General features: G+C 47.7%; 1 protein-coding gene and 1 non-coding gene across 4 annotated transcripts in view; one reads left to right on the top strand and one right to left on the bottom strand.

Annotated features, from left to right (window-relative positions):
* The window catches only part of BCORL1 (BCL6 corepressor like 1), a 143,706-nt gene that overhangs the window by 93,055 nt on the left and 33,310 nt on the right, over positions 1-17,341 (bottom strand). For 2 of the 3 annotated variants that reach the window (XM_040442218.1, XM_040442223.1), the window contains exon 5: positions 14,969-15,056. The exons of the other annotated variant lie outside the window; for it this stretch is intronic. The gene's annotated coding sequence lies outside the window, so the exon portion shown is untranslated. The remainder of the gene's footprint in view (positions 1-14,968; positions 15,057-17,341) is intronic. 3 annotated transcript variants of the gene reach the window in all.
* TRNAN-GUU lies at positions 10,216-10,289 on the top strand. The gene has a single exon. It is a non-coding gene; the product is annotated as a tRNA-Asn (tRNA).

Here is a 17,341-nt window from a genome sequence, read left to right as displayed (position 1 = left end):
TTCCTCCCCTTATTGGGAACATGTGCACATTATCCCGCCCAGAGTGCACATACACTGGAGGACAAAGGCCAGTATAAAAAGCCAGTCTTTGTAAATGACCCCCAATGTGTATGGCTGGCCTAAGAATGCAGGGGCTGCAACCAGGGGAGGACTAGGAACTTAAAGTGGCCCTGGAAAAAACTTAAAGGGGGCCCCATTCTGTAGGCTGGACCAAACTGACAGAAGGCTGGGCAACAAAAGTAGATGGGAACAGCAATATCATAGTGCAGCACAAAATACCGCCCCAGCAGAACTAAATACCACACAGTGCAGCACAAAATACCGCTGCCCCCGTCCTGACGATGGCGATACAGCAGAATAAGTACCTGATGCTCCTAGCATTATTACTGAAAGCATGAAATCATTACGTATCAAGCTGGTGGCCATGAGGAGGGCTCGGGTGGCCCCCTGGCCATCAGCCCACCAGGAAAGTGGCTGCAGCGCTAGTTTGGTAAGATCCCTTTAAGAATAAGTTCTGGTAGACTTTTCATCACTCTCTGAACCCCCACAGCAGACATATGTCCTCGTGTCGACCAGACAACCAATATGGCTGCCATTATAGATAACGCCAGGGTGTTCAGCGATATATGCACCAATGCAGAAACCGTGCAGAAGAATCTTATGCTTCATTGGGTAGATTTAAGAAAGCTGAATTAAAGGGGCTGTACAAAAATTTCTTAGGCCCCTTTCACACAAGCGAGGTTTCCACGCGGGTGCAATGCGTGAAATGAACACATTGCCCCCCGCACTGTATCCTGACCCATTCATTCCTATGGGTCTTTCACGCAGCCCCGGCCCCATAGAAATGAATGGGGCTTCAGTGAACAACGCATCCTGACACAATCCGTATCCTTCGTGTGAAAGAGGCCTTACAGTGACGACACCACACCTGTCCATGGACCGTTTCTGGTATTGCAGCTCAGGTCAGCAGAAGACAGGTGAGGTGCTGGTCCTGTACAATCCCTTTAAAGCCTCGTGCACATGACCGTGTCCATATTAAGGTCCGCAAACCAAGGATCCACAGAATACGGACACCGTCCATGTGCAATCCACATTTTTCTCACTTCATGTACTAGAAATGACTATTCTAAGAATAGGACATGTTCTATAATTTGCGTATGCAAAAAAAATGAATGAGCCCGCGTGCAATCCGTAAAAAAAATGTGGATGGAACACGGATACAAAATACGGTCGTGTGCATGAGGCCAAATGATGACGCAGTAATAGATGCTGGTCGTCGCCCGGTTTTCTCTGACACAGCTACTAATTGAATTGATTTAAAAAGGTGTATTCCCATCATAATCATTCATGGGATCTGGGAAGCACGGCCACATCTCCATGGTCTTTAATGGGGGAGAGAGGCTGGCCTGAATCACCAGCCGGGACTGACAGGATCAATATTCCAATACGAGAGGATCGCAGAGGTGGGACCTGCACCTGGCATAGAACGGGTGCTGAGTTCTGCTTCAACCATAGACTTGGCTCATGGCATCGGTCAATACGAGGCACGGCCATACCACTAAGGGGCCTGTGTCCCAGTAGGTAGATCTTGCCAGGTACGGAGCCTCAGTTTTTATTTGCCCCATGCCTCCTGTTCTCTCTTTCCCGTCTGCGTCCTCGCACAAGAACGTGCGCTCCCCTTGCACGGAGACTGGCACACTGCCTGTCACTTGCACCATTCTCCTGCCTCTCTTAGCCATTGACTTCACAGCTCAGACTCCCTCTGCCAAAGACCTGCACCGCTCACCAGGGACTCCCCCCCCCCCCTCCCTCGCCCTCCTCCTCCCTTTCCCCCCTGCGCCGTGGGCTCAGCGCTGGGCAGCCTCCTCCCAGCAGATCCTGAGAGCTGCCCCAGGCCGCAGAGAGGGAAGGAAGAGCAGCTGAGAAGAGAAGGAGGCGCTGGGACTTGCAGCAATGTCACCTCCCAAGAAGGGGCAGGCATCTATCTGTTATCTGTCACCGTCTGTTCCGTGTGCCTGGTCTACATACGACGATGTATGGTACACACCTCACCTCGTACAGTGGCAGATGGCTGTGAAGCGCGTCAGCGCCAAACAGGACACTTTAAATGGAGCTTTCCCCTCCTACGGTGTAACAGTAACCCACCCTCAGGGATAAAATGATGAGTTCGTGGATTAATCCCCGGCACAGACATAAAGATTTAGTCCCGATGAGACAAACGTTCCGCTGTTTTAGTCATTATCAGAATCTCCGTCCTTAAAGGGAATCTCTCACGTGACACGCTCTTTGAATCTGGGGCAAAGACGTGCACCTCAACCGCTAAACCGCCCCTCAAAGTGTCGATAGGGGTGGCACATTTGCAGATGCAGCCATTATTTTACTACCCGTTATGGTTGACATATACCTCCCTATGAATCCCTTACACACATGCACACTAGGTTTGGCCGAGCATGCATGTGTATTCATGGAGAGAGGAATAAGTCACGGTCGGACACCTCTGGCGGCGACTTATCTCCTGCAAGAACAAAAGAGGAGTTATAGCACAACTCAAAACCCCAAAAATCAGGGGTGATGGCAGGATGGGGGTAATTTACGAACAGTGCTACGCCTGTTCTTGGCGCATAAAGGGTCAGCCTTTTTTGCAACTTTTTAAACGCCGGTGCGACAATATTTTGTCCCACGGGAATCTCTGTGCCATGCTCGCCACTTGGGAGTGGTGGGGGCGAGTGTTGGCCCATCACTGGACCACCATTTACACCTGGAAACAGGTAGCGACAAGCTACTCCAGATGGGGACTGGACTGTCGGAGGTGCGCCTAATTTATAGTGCTTTTAGGTGCATGCCTCGTCATAAATAAGGCTACTTTCACATTAGCGTTTTTTCAATTCCGCTATTGAGATCCGTCACAGAATAGCGGAAGAAAACGCTTCCGTTTTGTCCCCACTCAACTGAACGAAACGGAGTCACCAAAATGCATTCCGTTCCGTTTGGTTGCGTCCCGATCGCGGACAGAAGTAGCCTTAGGCGCCTTCTCCAGCAGCAAAAAAGGGGAACCAAAGACCAGCGTAAAAAGCCGGTCATTGTAAATGACCCCCAATATCTTCCCCCATGTCACAGGAAGCTGATGGATCGAGCATGGAGGTCATCGGAAAACCCTGCGGATCCCCTATGTTGTTACTCAGGTGAGGGTAATCAACCGTAAGATTTAAGGGATTTTTTTCATCATCATCCAAACATCCAGAATATCTGATCGTTCGCTCCTACAGTTGCCATATTAAAGGAATTCTCCCTGCGGAAGAGAGAACTGCAGTTTCCTAACCTTGAAAAAAGATCCTGCCCTTGAAATTATTGTGACCGACACAACGACACTTCCCACTAAGCTGAGTGATCTGGAAACCAAAGTGTTAAAACCGCAAGCTTGCAATGAAAAACTCGAGCAAGCCGGGAACACAGCCCTCCGCGCCGACTCGTCGTCGTCATTAGACTGGCCTTTTAACTCTTTCCTCTCCAGCTGACTCGGCGGAGGAGCCGAGAAAGAAACCAAGATTACATCTCTCGTCACCTGGTTACAAAAAACCCCATAAAGCTAATTCCCACCATAAGGGTGACCCCTTGGACCGAGCGGCCGGATCGCTTCCTGTTATTGGGAGGATGAGGCTTGCTGTGGGGCCAACTACGCAGTCTTTAACACTTTAGTACCCTGTGAGCTACATTAATGCCGGTGACTGACGTGTCAAGTGCAACCTTATACCTTCTGTGCACCATGTATTTAGTGCATTTTACAGGTGGGCATCATTGCTTAGACTGAACAAGCCCCCAAATTGCTGAACAGAAGGTCGGAAAAAACAGCCTGTGACACGCTTCTCCATGGGAAGTCGGGGGAGGGGATCGAAGGTTGGCAAATAGCACCTCGCGCTATTGCCTGTGAGGGTGCACAGAGGTAAGGGGAGACGCCACTCCTTGTGCTCATTAGCATATATTCACGGTTAAGGGGACAACCCGCGGCTCCAAAAGAGACCGTCACCCTGGAGTCCTGAATGGCTCAGCTCTGTTCATTCCTAAAGGGGCCCGTACACATTAGATGAAAGCTGACTGAACGCGACGATTCGGGCAGGACTGGCTGACCCCCTTCTGTGTATTGGGGTGTATCTGGCAGCTCATTCCTCTCTCCCCATTGATAACACATGTACGTTCAGCCGAGCATGCATGTGTTACCAGAGACTCGGGAGGACTAGCTGTGATCTGATCCTAAGGAGGTTAGGGGATAAGCGTCTGATCAGCAGGGTTCCGGCTACTAGGGCCCCTGACAATGATGAGAACGGGGGCCGGGGCATGCATGTGCATGACCTCACCATTCAGCCGAGCATGCATGTGTTACCAAGGACTCGGGAGAACTAGCTGTGATCTGATCGTAAGGAGGTTAGGGGATAAGCGTCTGATCAGCAGGGTTCCGACTACTGGGGCCCCTGACAATTATGAGAAGGGGGCCGGGGCATGCATTTACATGACCTCTCCATTCAGCCGAGCATGCATGTGTTACCAAGGACTCGGGAGAACTAGCTGTGATCTGATCGTAAGGAGGTTAGAGGATAAGCGTCTGATCAGCAGGGTTCCGATTACTGGGGCCCCTGACAATTATGAGAACGGGGGCCGGGGCATGCATGTGCATGACCTCTCCATTCAGCCGAGCATGCATGTGTTACCAAGGACTCGGGAGAACTAGCTGTGATCTGATCGTAAGGAGGTTAGGGGATAAGCGTCTGATCAGCAGGGTTCCGACTACTGGGGCCCCTGACAATTATGAGAAGGGGGCCGGGGCATGCATTTACATGACCTCTCCATTCAGCCGAGCATGCATGTGTTACCAGGGACTCGGGAGGACTAGCTGTGATCTGATCGTAAAGAGGTTAGGGGATAAGCGTCTGATCCGCAGGATTCCGACTACTGGGGCCCTTGTCAATTATGAGAATGGGGGCCGGGGCATGCATTTACATGACCTCTCCATTCAGCCGAGCATGCATGTGTTACCAGGGACTCGGGAGGACTAGCTGTGATCTGATCGTAAAGAGGTTAGGGGATAAGCGTCTGATCCGCAGGGTTCCGACTACTGGGGCCCCTGACAATTATGAGAACGGGGGCCGGGGCATGCATGGGCATGACCTCTCCATTCAGCCGGGCGCATATACTCCGCTATCTCCAGCACACACATGCATGCTCACATGTTCTTGTGATCAGCAGGAGTCCCAGTGGTCAGACCCCGCCAATCAGACAATTATCCCCAATTCTGTGCATAGAGAGTAAATTGTCTTAATGGGGACAACACCTTTAAGAGCCACCTTAAAGGGGTTTCCACGATTTATTTATTTTTTCAAATTGCTTCCAACCAGTGAGGAGAGCTTCACGTAACCGCTACCTGCCGCTCTGTTTGGGCTCCCAGACTGGCTTTACCGGACTTCCAGTCCCCGCCTGAAAACTTTATGGAAAGATGGGTCATGGGCGCGGCAGAAGCCTCTGCAGTGATATGCCCCCTGGCGGTACATGACCCAGCAGTGACATACCACTGAGGCCAATCGGCTGCAGCAGCACACGTGACACCATCTGGCAGGGAGCAGGTAGGTACAGCTGTACGGCAGGGGACATGTAGTCTGTAATTAGGTAGATTTGACTTGGATCCATCTATCTGTTTCTAGCAAAGCTGGGTGACAACAAGTACGGGCGTCACACAGGTTGTCACCCAGTTTTCCCAGTATAGAAAGTAGGGAAAGTCTTTCTGCACAGTTGGCGGAGCTGAGTGATATCCATTACGGGAGCAGTAAGGGCCGCCATAATGACCGTCACCCAGCTTTCCCAGAAACACATACGAGTAGGAAACGGCTGAATGTAATTTACAGCAACTCAGCACAATAGGGAAACTCAAAGCCTTATGTTCAGCGGTGCGTTCAGGATTTTTTTTGGGGGGAAAAGGCTCTTTAACGGGGGGAATCTGCGCACATTTTATCTATATTTATCTCCCAGATGATCATTTGGTGCCTAATCTTGAAGCAGCCAAGCAGATGATCGCCGTCCTCGGCGTCTGTCAGGAGGCGGATGTGCTGATGTTATGAGCGGAGCTCACACTCGTGAGGACAGGGCTGCGTGTGATCGAGGCAGAGACATGCCTGGAGGAGGGGAAGGGAAGCAAACAGGAAGCCTCGCAGTCTGGGGAGGAACAGGGTCCCCCCAACACCAGGGAGCAGCTCAGTGGGTGCCATCGACCCCAGTAATGGAAACCCTGGAGCCATCCTCTTGTGGAAAAGCTGGATGAATCATCATTTCAGCTCCTGTCATCCAGCTTTTCTAGAGTCCTGAATTGCACATTGGCTAGGAAGATTTGCTGGGTCACCACAAATACGGTCGCCATTACATCAGTTTGGTGATCTCTCTATGTGGGTATTGAGGCAATAGAGTCGCCTTCTTGTGACCTCTCCGATTTTTGCCACACCCTTACAGTTCCAGGCGCTGTGCCCCCTCCGGGGTTCTAGGCAGCACGACATATAGCGATCTATGTTGGGGGTGACTCTCACTGTGATCTATGCCGGTCTACGGTGCAGCGCAAGTTTACCATATATTATTATTATTAAAGGGGTTGTCCAAGTTATGTAATGGCCTAAAATAATGAATGGATACTCTGCACCGCTACTCTTTGTTTTTCTGGCTGCAGCGATGACGTTCCATGCACAAGTCACTGCTGCAGCCAATCACTGGCCTCAGCAGAGACATCCCGCGCACGGTTGAGGCCAACGATTGGCTGCAGTGGTGACTTGTGCACGGAACGTCGCTGCTGCTGCTGCAGCCAAGAAAATGATGTCAGCAGTGAGAGGAACGGAGTGCAGTGCTCGAGTGTCCATTTGTTCTTTTGGGACATTTAAAGGGGTTGCCCAAGTTTTTATATAACTCAGACAACCCCTTTAAGAAACCTACGCCAGTTTTGGAAGTAAAAAAGAAAAAGTTGCAAGACCCAGTTTTGCGACGGCCCGCTCCTCGCCATAAATTAGGCGCTGCCTCCAGCAGTGCAGGGGCTATAAAAAGCCGATCTTTGATAAATGACCCCCTTTGTCTTTTACGGGAATATCCATCAGATATTTAATATCGGTGATTTCAGCAGAAGACATGGCGGCAGCAGTGGGTACAACCAGCTGGTGGATTCAGGAGACTGTTATATGTAAAGCTACGGAAAGAATCGGGGTGCGATGTCGCTATGCGTACCACCACAGGCCACTTATAAAAAGGCGGTGCACTTCGTTATACCCGTGCTTCACCTCGCCCCCTTCTCTGTACGACAGCTCTGAATCGTAACGAGAGAAGCCGTCTGCAGGATTTAAAGGTACAGTCTGCGCTGGAGGGCAAAGCCGACACAACATTCCCCAGCTATTTTTATTTTTTAATTTTTTTTTAAAGGGGGTGGGAATATGGTTACTGATTGATTCAGGGACACACTGGCCCACCAGTGGAGAGGGCCACAACAAGGACCATGTAGCACAGCAAAGCCCACCTGAAGCTTATATTACAGCAGACTGGTATCTCATATCAGACGAATGTCGTCTAAACTTGCCAATTTTAAGGAGGGGCGTACTGTATTTCAACATACCAAATGCTGTTCTCGAAGAAGATAAGCCACTGTCGGAGATATCTGGCATCCCTGATGACAACACATGCACACTTGGCCGAGCATGCGTGTGTGAGGGGGATCAGGATAAAGGAGTATTTGACCGACAGTTATCTACAAGTAGTATGGCCATCTTTACTGTCCACAATACTTGCTTGGTGTCCTAGGTTGCCTCAAGAACTGCACCACCCAGTGTGCAGCTGGCGTCCCCCACCCCCCAATCTGAACACGAGGCCAACATTGGAGGGACATTTTAAGGGGCATCCACACACCACGATATTTCAAGCCATCAGCGGTTCAAAAAATCCTGATGAGCATTAGAACGATTCTCCCACCTTAATATATGTTTGCAGATGCGGACCCACTAACTCCACGCTCATCAAGAGATGGTCCGCACCGCAAAAAAATAGAGGACACGTTCTATTTTTTAGAGTGCGGAGGCCCGAGCCAAAATACCATGGAAGCGCTTCGTAGCGCTTCCGTTCCCGCTCCGCACTGCTCCGTATCTTGAGGTTTGCGGACCCATTCAAGTCAATGGGTCCACATCCATGATATGGAGTCCACACGGCCAGTGCCCATATATTGCGGACCCACTGATTGCGGTCTGCTGGGCACACGCGCTCATAGCACTATGCTATGCGGTGTCCTCCTCCACCAAATTCCTTCTCCGCTGTCTAGAGAGAGATATAGACATCTATTTCTATATGAAAGGTGCCCGGGCAGCTTTACCTGCTTCACTATGGGATCACTACATCGGCACTGAGAGGAGAAAGAAAGCAGGTGAGCTACTGAGTACGCCAGTCCACCGCTGAATTCAGGAGAAAGCGAACCAGGTGAAACAGCAGGGGGCGCTATCAGAGAAGAAAATGTACATAAAACAAAAAAATGCAAAACAAAGTTGTCTAAGATTGAAAACATTTCAGGGGTGGATAGGCATAGGCTGTAAATAAAGAAATAAAACACTACGCACTCTGTCGGAGTCTACAAAGTCCCTGCTACATGCAAGTCACTGCAGGTGGCCAATCAATGGCCTCAGCGGCGATGTGCAGTAATGACATGTGACCAATGAGCCTGAGATGTCACATGCCGTTCCAGCACACGTCACTGCGAAGGCCACCGTTTGGCGAGCTGTGATGATGTCACATTCATCATCAAATGCACTGCTGCAGCCATTTACTGGCCTCAGTGGTCACAAGCTATTTGGCGGTACGTTGCAGCTGAGGCCAGTAAATGGCTGCATCCGCACACATGACAGCATATGGCACAACATACTTCTGGTCCGGGCAATGGAGCGCCAATGATCAGGTCAGTGGCTTTTTTTTATGCTAAATGCATTTAGGGCCTTAGTTGATTTTTACCTTGGGGGTTGGAAAACCCTTTTAATATAGACCATATTTTTTCACTTTATAAGACGCATTTTTCAGATCTCAGATCAGACCCGCAATCTTCATCAGTCTTCAGATCAGATCCCCCTAATCCTCAGACCCCCAAACTTTCAGACCACCCAATCATACCCCCCCCCCCCAATCTTTATCAGATCTCAGATCAGATTCCCCCAATCCTCATCAGACCTCAGATCAGATATAAAATAAATAAATGAACTTCCCTCCTGTATTCACCGCTCCCTGGTCTCCTTCCAGGCACTATGCCGCACTGTGACCTGACAACACACACCTACGTCCGGACACTATACGCAGTCAGGACACAGTGGGAGCGTTCATTAGTATTCGCTTTATAAGACGCACTGCCATTTTCCTACCATCTTTTGGGGGGGAAAGTGGGTCTTAGATGCTGAAGCAGAACCAGACCCCTGGACCAAGCTCCTTGCATTTATTAAACTATACCATACAACAGGGATCAGCAACCTTCGGCACTCAAGCTGTTGCGAAACTACAACTCCCAGCATGCACACTTGCTCAGCTGTTGTTGGAACTCCCATAGAAGCTAATGGAGCATGCTGTGAGTTGTAGCTTCAGAACAGCCGGAGTGTCGAAGGCTGCCGACCCCTGCCATGCAAGGTACAGACTCGAGGATTCAACTGCAATCAACAAACAGCCTCCCAAAGTGCAGATCCGGGGGCTTGTTAACTTGCTACATAAGACCCTCTCAGCCATTCGTGAGAGCCAAACAAGGTCACATGACGCACTTTCCTGCGGTCCTAACTGCTGGTTCTAAGAGGTACTTTTTCTGGTTCTCAACTGGAACTATAGAGCACTATATGAAGGAAACTTGTCTCAGTGAAAGGGCTTATCTGAGAATTTTTTTTAATTGCCAATGTGCAGGGTCCCTGTATGAACAGGAAATAACTGCTGAGGCCAGTGATTGGCTGCAGTGGTCACCTGAACAATGAACGTGGTGTTATCACTGCAGAACCGGCGGAGACCAGGACCGCTGGGACATTCTAAGGGTGTAATGTTTTTCTTCGCTTTATACAGGTTCCTGCACTTTGCAAATAAAAAAATCAGACAACCCCTTTAACACCATCATAGACTGAACTGTGTCAGTGATTACCGCTGCCCTACTATACTGAGTGGTAATGGTCTCTTATTATACTGACTATATCACACCAGGTCTCTGTGGCGCAATCGGTTAGCGCGTTCGGCTGTTAACCGAAAGGTTGGTGGTTCAAGCCCACCCAGGGACGTGATTTATTTTTTTTTAGATTAATTTTATTTCTACAAAACTCAGAGAATATTACAAAACACATGGTTGCTTTTTTTGGGACACAGAAATGTTGAGTAATCAGGAGAAAATGACAGATTTGCAAGTAGTTTGATATAAAGTTTTAGAGTCAGGATGCATGCACACCGCCATGGGCACAACTAATATGGTAACAGTCATAGCAACTAAGGGTACGTTCCGGTAACCTGTTGCTGCATAAATCCTGGCTGTCGGATCCACTGCCGCATATATGAACATACCCTAAGGGTACCCATTTCCACCCAAACATAAGGTGCGGTTAGTGGTAAAGTGTATGGTGCCTTTAATATAACCCCATTCTAAGTTTTACTATGGAACCAAATTAAAATTCTCATCTTCTTAGCTGGTGATGTATTTTTCACTGCAGATTACCTACCGTGTGCATTTAGCCTTAAAGGCCTATTTACATTAGGCCCTAATCTTCCGAATGATTGTTACCAGTCACTGCCCATTGGGAAACTGTCCAGTAATGGAACAACGAACGATAATTCGCTTAATGTTATTGAAGCATCTTTTATGCCGACCTAAAAATCGTCTTTTTCAGACAACCCATCCAATAGTGTAAAGAGGCAATGGAAACATGTGAGTGGGGAAAATGAATAATTGCACAAACAATTATATGAACAGAAAAAAAAAAAGATAACACAAACTGCGCAGCTTCAGAAACACTGCCACCCTTGGCCTGAAAGCCGATAATCATCCCTTCCTGCAACCCCTTTTACCCATGACAGCACCAAGGGATATGTGTGCAGAGAGCCTATCACATGCCTTATATACCCACCGAGGGATATGTGTGCAGACAGCCTATCACACACCTTATATACGTACCAAGGGATATGTGTGCAGACAGCCTATCACACACCTTATATACCCACCGAGGGATATGTGTGCAGACAGCCTATCACACACCTTATATACGTACCAAGGGATATGTGTGCAGACAGCCTATCACACACCTTATATACCCACCGAGGGATATGTGTGCAGACAGCCTATCACACACCTTATATACGTACCAAGGGATATGTGTGCAGACAGCCTATCACACACCTTAAATACCCACCGAGGGATATGTGTGCAGACAGCCTATCACACACCTTATATACCCACCAAGGCATATATGTGCAGACAGCCTATCACACCTTATATACCCACCAAGGGATATGTGTGTAGACAGCCTATCACACACCTTATATACATACCAAGGGATATGTGTGAAGATAGCCTATCACACGCCTTATATACCTACCGAGGGATATGTGTGCAGACAGCCTATCACACCTCATATACCCACGAGGAATATGTGTGCAGACAGCCTATTACACCTTATATACCCACCTAGCAATATGTGTGCAGACAGCCTATCACATCATATATACCCACCGAGGAATATGTGTGCAGACAGCCTATTACACCCCTTATATACCCACTGAGGGATATGTGTGCAGACAGCCTATCACACCTTATATACCCACCGAGGGATATGTGTGCAGACAGCCTATCACACCTTATATACCCACAGAGGGATATGTGTGCAGACAGCCTATCACACCTTATATACCCACCTAGGAATATGTGTGCAGACAGACTATCACACACCTTATATACCCACAGAGGAATATGTGTGCAGACAGCCTATCACACCTTATATACCCACCGAGGGATATGTGTGCAGACAGCCTATCACACCTTATATACCCACAGAGGGATATGTGTGCAGACAGCCTATCACTCCTTATATACCCACCGAGGGATATGTGTGCAGACAGCCTATTACACATCTTATATACCCACAGAGGGATATGTGTGCAGAGAGCCTATGAGACCTTATATACCCACCGAGGGATATGTGTGCAGACAGCCTATCACACACCTTATATACCCGAGGGATATGTGTGCAGACAGCCTATTACACACCTTATATACCCACCGAGGGATATGTGTGCAGAGAGCCTATGACACCTTATATACCCACCGAGGGATATGTGTGCAGACAGCCTATCACATCCTATATACCTGAGGGATATGTGTGCAGACAGCCTATCACACACCTTATATACCCACAGAGGTATATGTGTGCAGACAGCCTATCACACACCTTATATACCCACCGAGGGATATGTGTGCAGACAGCCTATCACACACCTTATATACCCGAGGGATATGTGTGCAGACAGCCTATTACACATCTTATATACCCACAGAGGGATATTTGTGCAGAGAGCCTATGAGACCTTATATACCCACCGAGGGATATGTGTGCAGACAGCCTATCACACACCTTATATACCCGAGGGATATGTGTGAAGATAGCCTATCACACACCTTATATACCCACCGAGGGATATGTGTTCAGACAGCCTATCACACACCTTATATACCCACCGAGGGATATGTGTGCAGAGAGCCTATGACACCTTATATACCCACCGAGGGATATGTGTGCAGACAGCCTATCACACACCTTATATACCCACCGAGGGATATGTGTGAAGATAGCCTATCACACACCTTATATACCCACCGAGGGATATGTGTGCAGACAGCCTATCACACACCTTATATACCTGAGGGATATGTGTGAAGACAGCCTATCACACATCTTATATACCCACGAGAGATATGTGTGCAGACAGCCTATCACACACCTTATATACCCACCGAGGGATATGTGTGCAGACAGCCTATCACACCTTATATACCCGAGGGATATGTGTGCAGAGAGCCTACCACACCTTATATACCTACCGAGGGATATGTGTGCAGAGAGCCTATCACACACCTTATATACCTACCGAGGGATATGTGTGCAGAGAGCCTATCACACACCTTATATACCCACCAAGGGATATGTGTGCAGAGAGCCTACCACACCTTATATACCTACCGAGGGATATGTGTGCAGACAGCCTATCACACCTTATATACAGTACAGACCAAAAGTTTGGACACACCTTCTCATTCAAAGAGTTTTCTTTATTTTCATGACTGAAAATTGTAGGTTCACACTGAAGGCATCAAAACTATGAATTAACACATGTGGAATTATATACATAACAAACAAGTGTGAAACAACTGAAAATATGTCATATTCTAGGTTCTTCAAAGTAGCCACCTTTTGCTTTGATTACTTCTTTGCACACTCTTGGCATTCTCTTGATGAGCTTTAAGAGGTTGTCCCCTGAAATGGTTTTCACTTCACAGGTGTGCCCTGTCAGGTTTAATAAGTGGGATTTCTTGCCTTATAAATGGGGTTGGGACCATCAGTGGCGTTGAGGAGAAGTCAGGTGGATACACAGCTGATAGTCCTACTGAATAGACTGTTAGAATTTGTATTATGGCAAGAAAAAAGCCGAAAAATTGGGAAAACTTTGAAAGTAAGGGCTATTTGACCATGAAGGAGAGTGATGGGGTGCTGCGCCAGATGACCTGGTCTCTACAGTCACCGGACCTGAACCCAATCGAGATGGTCTGGGGTGAGCTGGACCGCAGAGTGAAGGCAAAAGAGCCAACAAGTGCTAAGCATCTCTGGGAACTCCTTCAAGACTGTTGGAAGACCATTTCAGGGGACTACCTCTTGAAGCTCATCAAGAGAATGCCAAGAGTGTGCAAAGCAGTTATCAAAGCAAAAGGTGGCTACTTTAAAAAAACTTGAATATGACATATTTTCAGTTGTTTCAAACTGTTTGTTATGTATATAATTCCACATGTGTTAATTCATAGTTTTGATGCCTTCATAGTCATGAAAATAAAGAAAACTCTTTGAATGAGAAGGTGTGTCCAAACTTTTGGTCTGTACTGTACGTACCAAGGGATATGTGTGCAGACAGCCTATCACACACCTTATATACCCACCGAGGGAGATGTGTGCAGACAGCCTATCACACCTTATATACCCACGAGGGATATGTGTGCAGACAGCCTATCACACACCTTATATACCCACCGAGGGATATGTGTGCAGACAGCCTATCCCCCCTTATATACCCACCAAGCACGCTCAGCACACGTGACTTCCTTCATGAGCTACACGCTGCCGACACAGAAAGTAGGAAGTGCTCAGAATAATGGGACTCGACTGTAGAGCTGAATAGTAGATATTGGTGCATCAGTTATACAACATTTGCTTTCATTGGAAACGTGCAGAAAACATTGCATCACACATTTTAGGTCGCATGGCTCACCTGCAGCTTGTATGGGGGTCTAGTAAATACTTGTATTCCCCATCGAAAGAAAATCAGTTTCTCAAGATCCTTTCTCACAACTCTGCCTTTTGCTGTTTGTATGTTATTCCTCCATTGTCCGAGGGGTGCATCCCTGCACAGTCTGATCAGCACTGATTGGGCAGGGTCAAACTGCGCAGGGACACCCCCTAACTGGTAACACCCAGCTGTCAATTTATTTATACATTTCTAGGAGGAATAACAGAGGAATGACACAACACAGTTATAAGAGAAAATGCTCCAGAATTGTTTTTTCACAGCAAATCTAAGTATTTAGTGAAATAGACACGTCAGGTCCTCAAAGAATAGTGGAAGGAGTAGGGTGAGAAATACTGATGCAGGAAGAATGTGATGCCCACCCTCCTCGATATTCAAGTTCACACATCCAGCAGGATATTACCTGATTTTCCTCTGGTCGTTTTCTACACTCCACCCAGATGCTTCTCTTTAATGCAGAATCAAAGGATTGTGGAGCACAGGTCTGAGCACTGCAGAAACAGTAATGAATATATATGACAGGATACATAGGAAGACATTCAGATACAGCGCCTCGTACTGACGCCTCCTGCAGCGCGATGACTGTGAGAGCTGTAGAGCTGCACCACAATGCCCGGGAGACTCCGACCTATTATCATTATCATACAGAATTTATAAAGGGCCGGTGTTTGATGCAGCAGTTCCCGGTGAACAGATGCTGCTCCTCATGAAACAAAGAGTAAAAAAGGCTCCGATCCTGAGAGCTTACAATCTACACTGAGACTTGAGAGAAGAAGGTCAGACAGATGACATCAAAGACATGAAGCCAGGAGGCCTCCGCTTTTCAGAGGATGGCACTTAGGTGGAAATTAAAGAGAAAGATTAAATTTTTTTTAAATAAGATGCCACAATACACTCCTCAATATTGAAATTGCGGCACCAAGAAGAAAAAGTCGTGGAATTATGGAAATCACAGGACCATTAGACACGGTAATTATGTGTAAATGATAAAAAAAAAATGGAAAAAAAAAAATATTTAAAACATCTCGATTTGTTCAGTATAGGGTATGATCACCATGTGCAGAAATGCATGCACTTGGCAAGCTATTGAGGTTATTAATGATTGTCTGAGGAATGTTTTGCCGCGAAAAATGCACTTGGGCACACAGATCATCAAGATCCGCTGCTGGCAGCTCCCTTTGCAATTGCTAACCAATGATGTGCTCGATGGGAGACAAGTCTGGAGATGCTGCAGGCCATGGAAGCAGGTGACACGATCAACATGCAGCCTGGTATTGTCCTATTCAAAAACGGCCTGAGGGACACTTTGGAGAAATGGATTTACCGTTTGTTCGTTGACCAAATCAATCTAAAGCCGAGTTGTTAGTGCTCTAGCGGTGTCTGGGTACTGTACATTATGCCACCCCACGCCATAATATCAGGGGTAGAACCAGTATGACGTGTAAAGTCCTCTTCATGGCGTTGCTCACGTGGTCTCCAGACCGATCTCTGGCTATCGTTGCATCTGAGACAAAAGCTGGACTCGTCGCAGAAGAAGACAAACCTCCATTCCAACCTCCACTGCCGTCTTGCTGTGCACCATGATAGCCTCTTAGAGCTGTGAGGTCAATGGAATACCTGTAGCTGGATATCTGGCTTGTGGAACAGTGTCATGCCAACACCTTCTGATGGTTTGTGTAGACACTGTTTGCCACCCTAGGCTTGGGATGTGATGTCCAATTTCACTTGCAGTGCAGAATGGATCACTACCCACCTCCATCCGTGCAGAGGTTGCCTCTTTGCACTTCTTGCTGTCACTCCAGTTCTCCCAACCACCAGGACACTCAACACTGAACAGTGCTGAGATCTCGGCCTAGGTGCCTAGCAATCTGCCGGAGCGATAAACCAAGGTCTCTCACTTCAATGATTTTGTGACAAGTGGTGATAACTATCATGTCGACGAAGAGGCATCGCACAATCATCCCACCGACTTAATGCGATATTTGAGGTTTCATGGGGCTAAAAAAAAATTACGCCTTTAATTTGGCTTTTATGCCCCTCCTACGTGCCATAGATTGGAGCTAGGTGCTTGAAAATTTGGCCATTTGCAGATCTTAATGATACCTGCTACTTCCTCAATTTGCATGTCGGAATTTTACTGTTTAAAGGGTTTTCTGGGAGTTTTACACTGATGATCTATCCTCTGCAGCAGGAGTTGTGGCGCACTTTGTGGTCACAAATCTAAGTGTAAGTTTCTGTATACACTACTCAAAGGGGTTTTGTTAGAATCTTAACTGATGACCTATTCTCCGGATAGGTCATCAGTATCTGATCGGTGGAGGTCCGAAACCCGGGACCCCCACCAATCAGCTGTTTGAGAAGACACCAGCGCTCTTGTGAGCGTCACTGCCTTCTCTCAGCTCACCAAGCACAGCGCCGTACACTCTATAGCGGCTGAACTGCTCCTAGGCCTAGGAAAGGCAGAGAGAAAGCCGCGGAGCTCACAGGAGCGCTGCCATACCAGCTGATCATCGGTGGGTGTCTCCACCGATCAGATACTGATGATCTATCCAGAGGATAGGTCACCAGTTAAGATTCTCACAAAACCCCTTTGAGGAGTGTACACAGAAACTTACACTTAGATTAGTGACCACAAAGTGCGCCACAACTCCTGCTGCAGATTTGTCCCGCATTGTGGCGATAAAATCTCTTAAAATGTAATGCCCTTTGCTGGTGTTGTAAAATACTGCAGATCTGCCACATGCAGTTTCCCAGTGGCAAATCCACAGCATTTACG

Source organism: Bufo bufo, chromosome 8 (assembly GCF_905171765.1).
Source record: "Bufo bufo chromosome 8, aBufBuf1.1, whole genome shotgun sequence".
Classification (NCBI taxonomy): domain Eukaryota; kingdom Metazoa; phylum Chordata; class Amphibia; order Anura; family Bufonidae; genus Bufo; species Bufo bufo.
The sequence above is the reverse complement of the archived record's forward strand: the minus strand, read 5'-3'. Positions and strand labels throughout refer to the sequence as shown.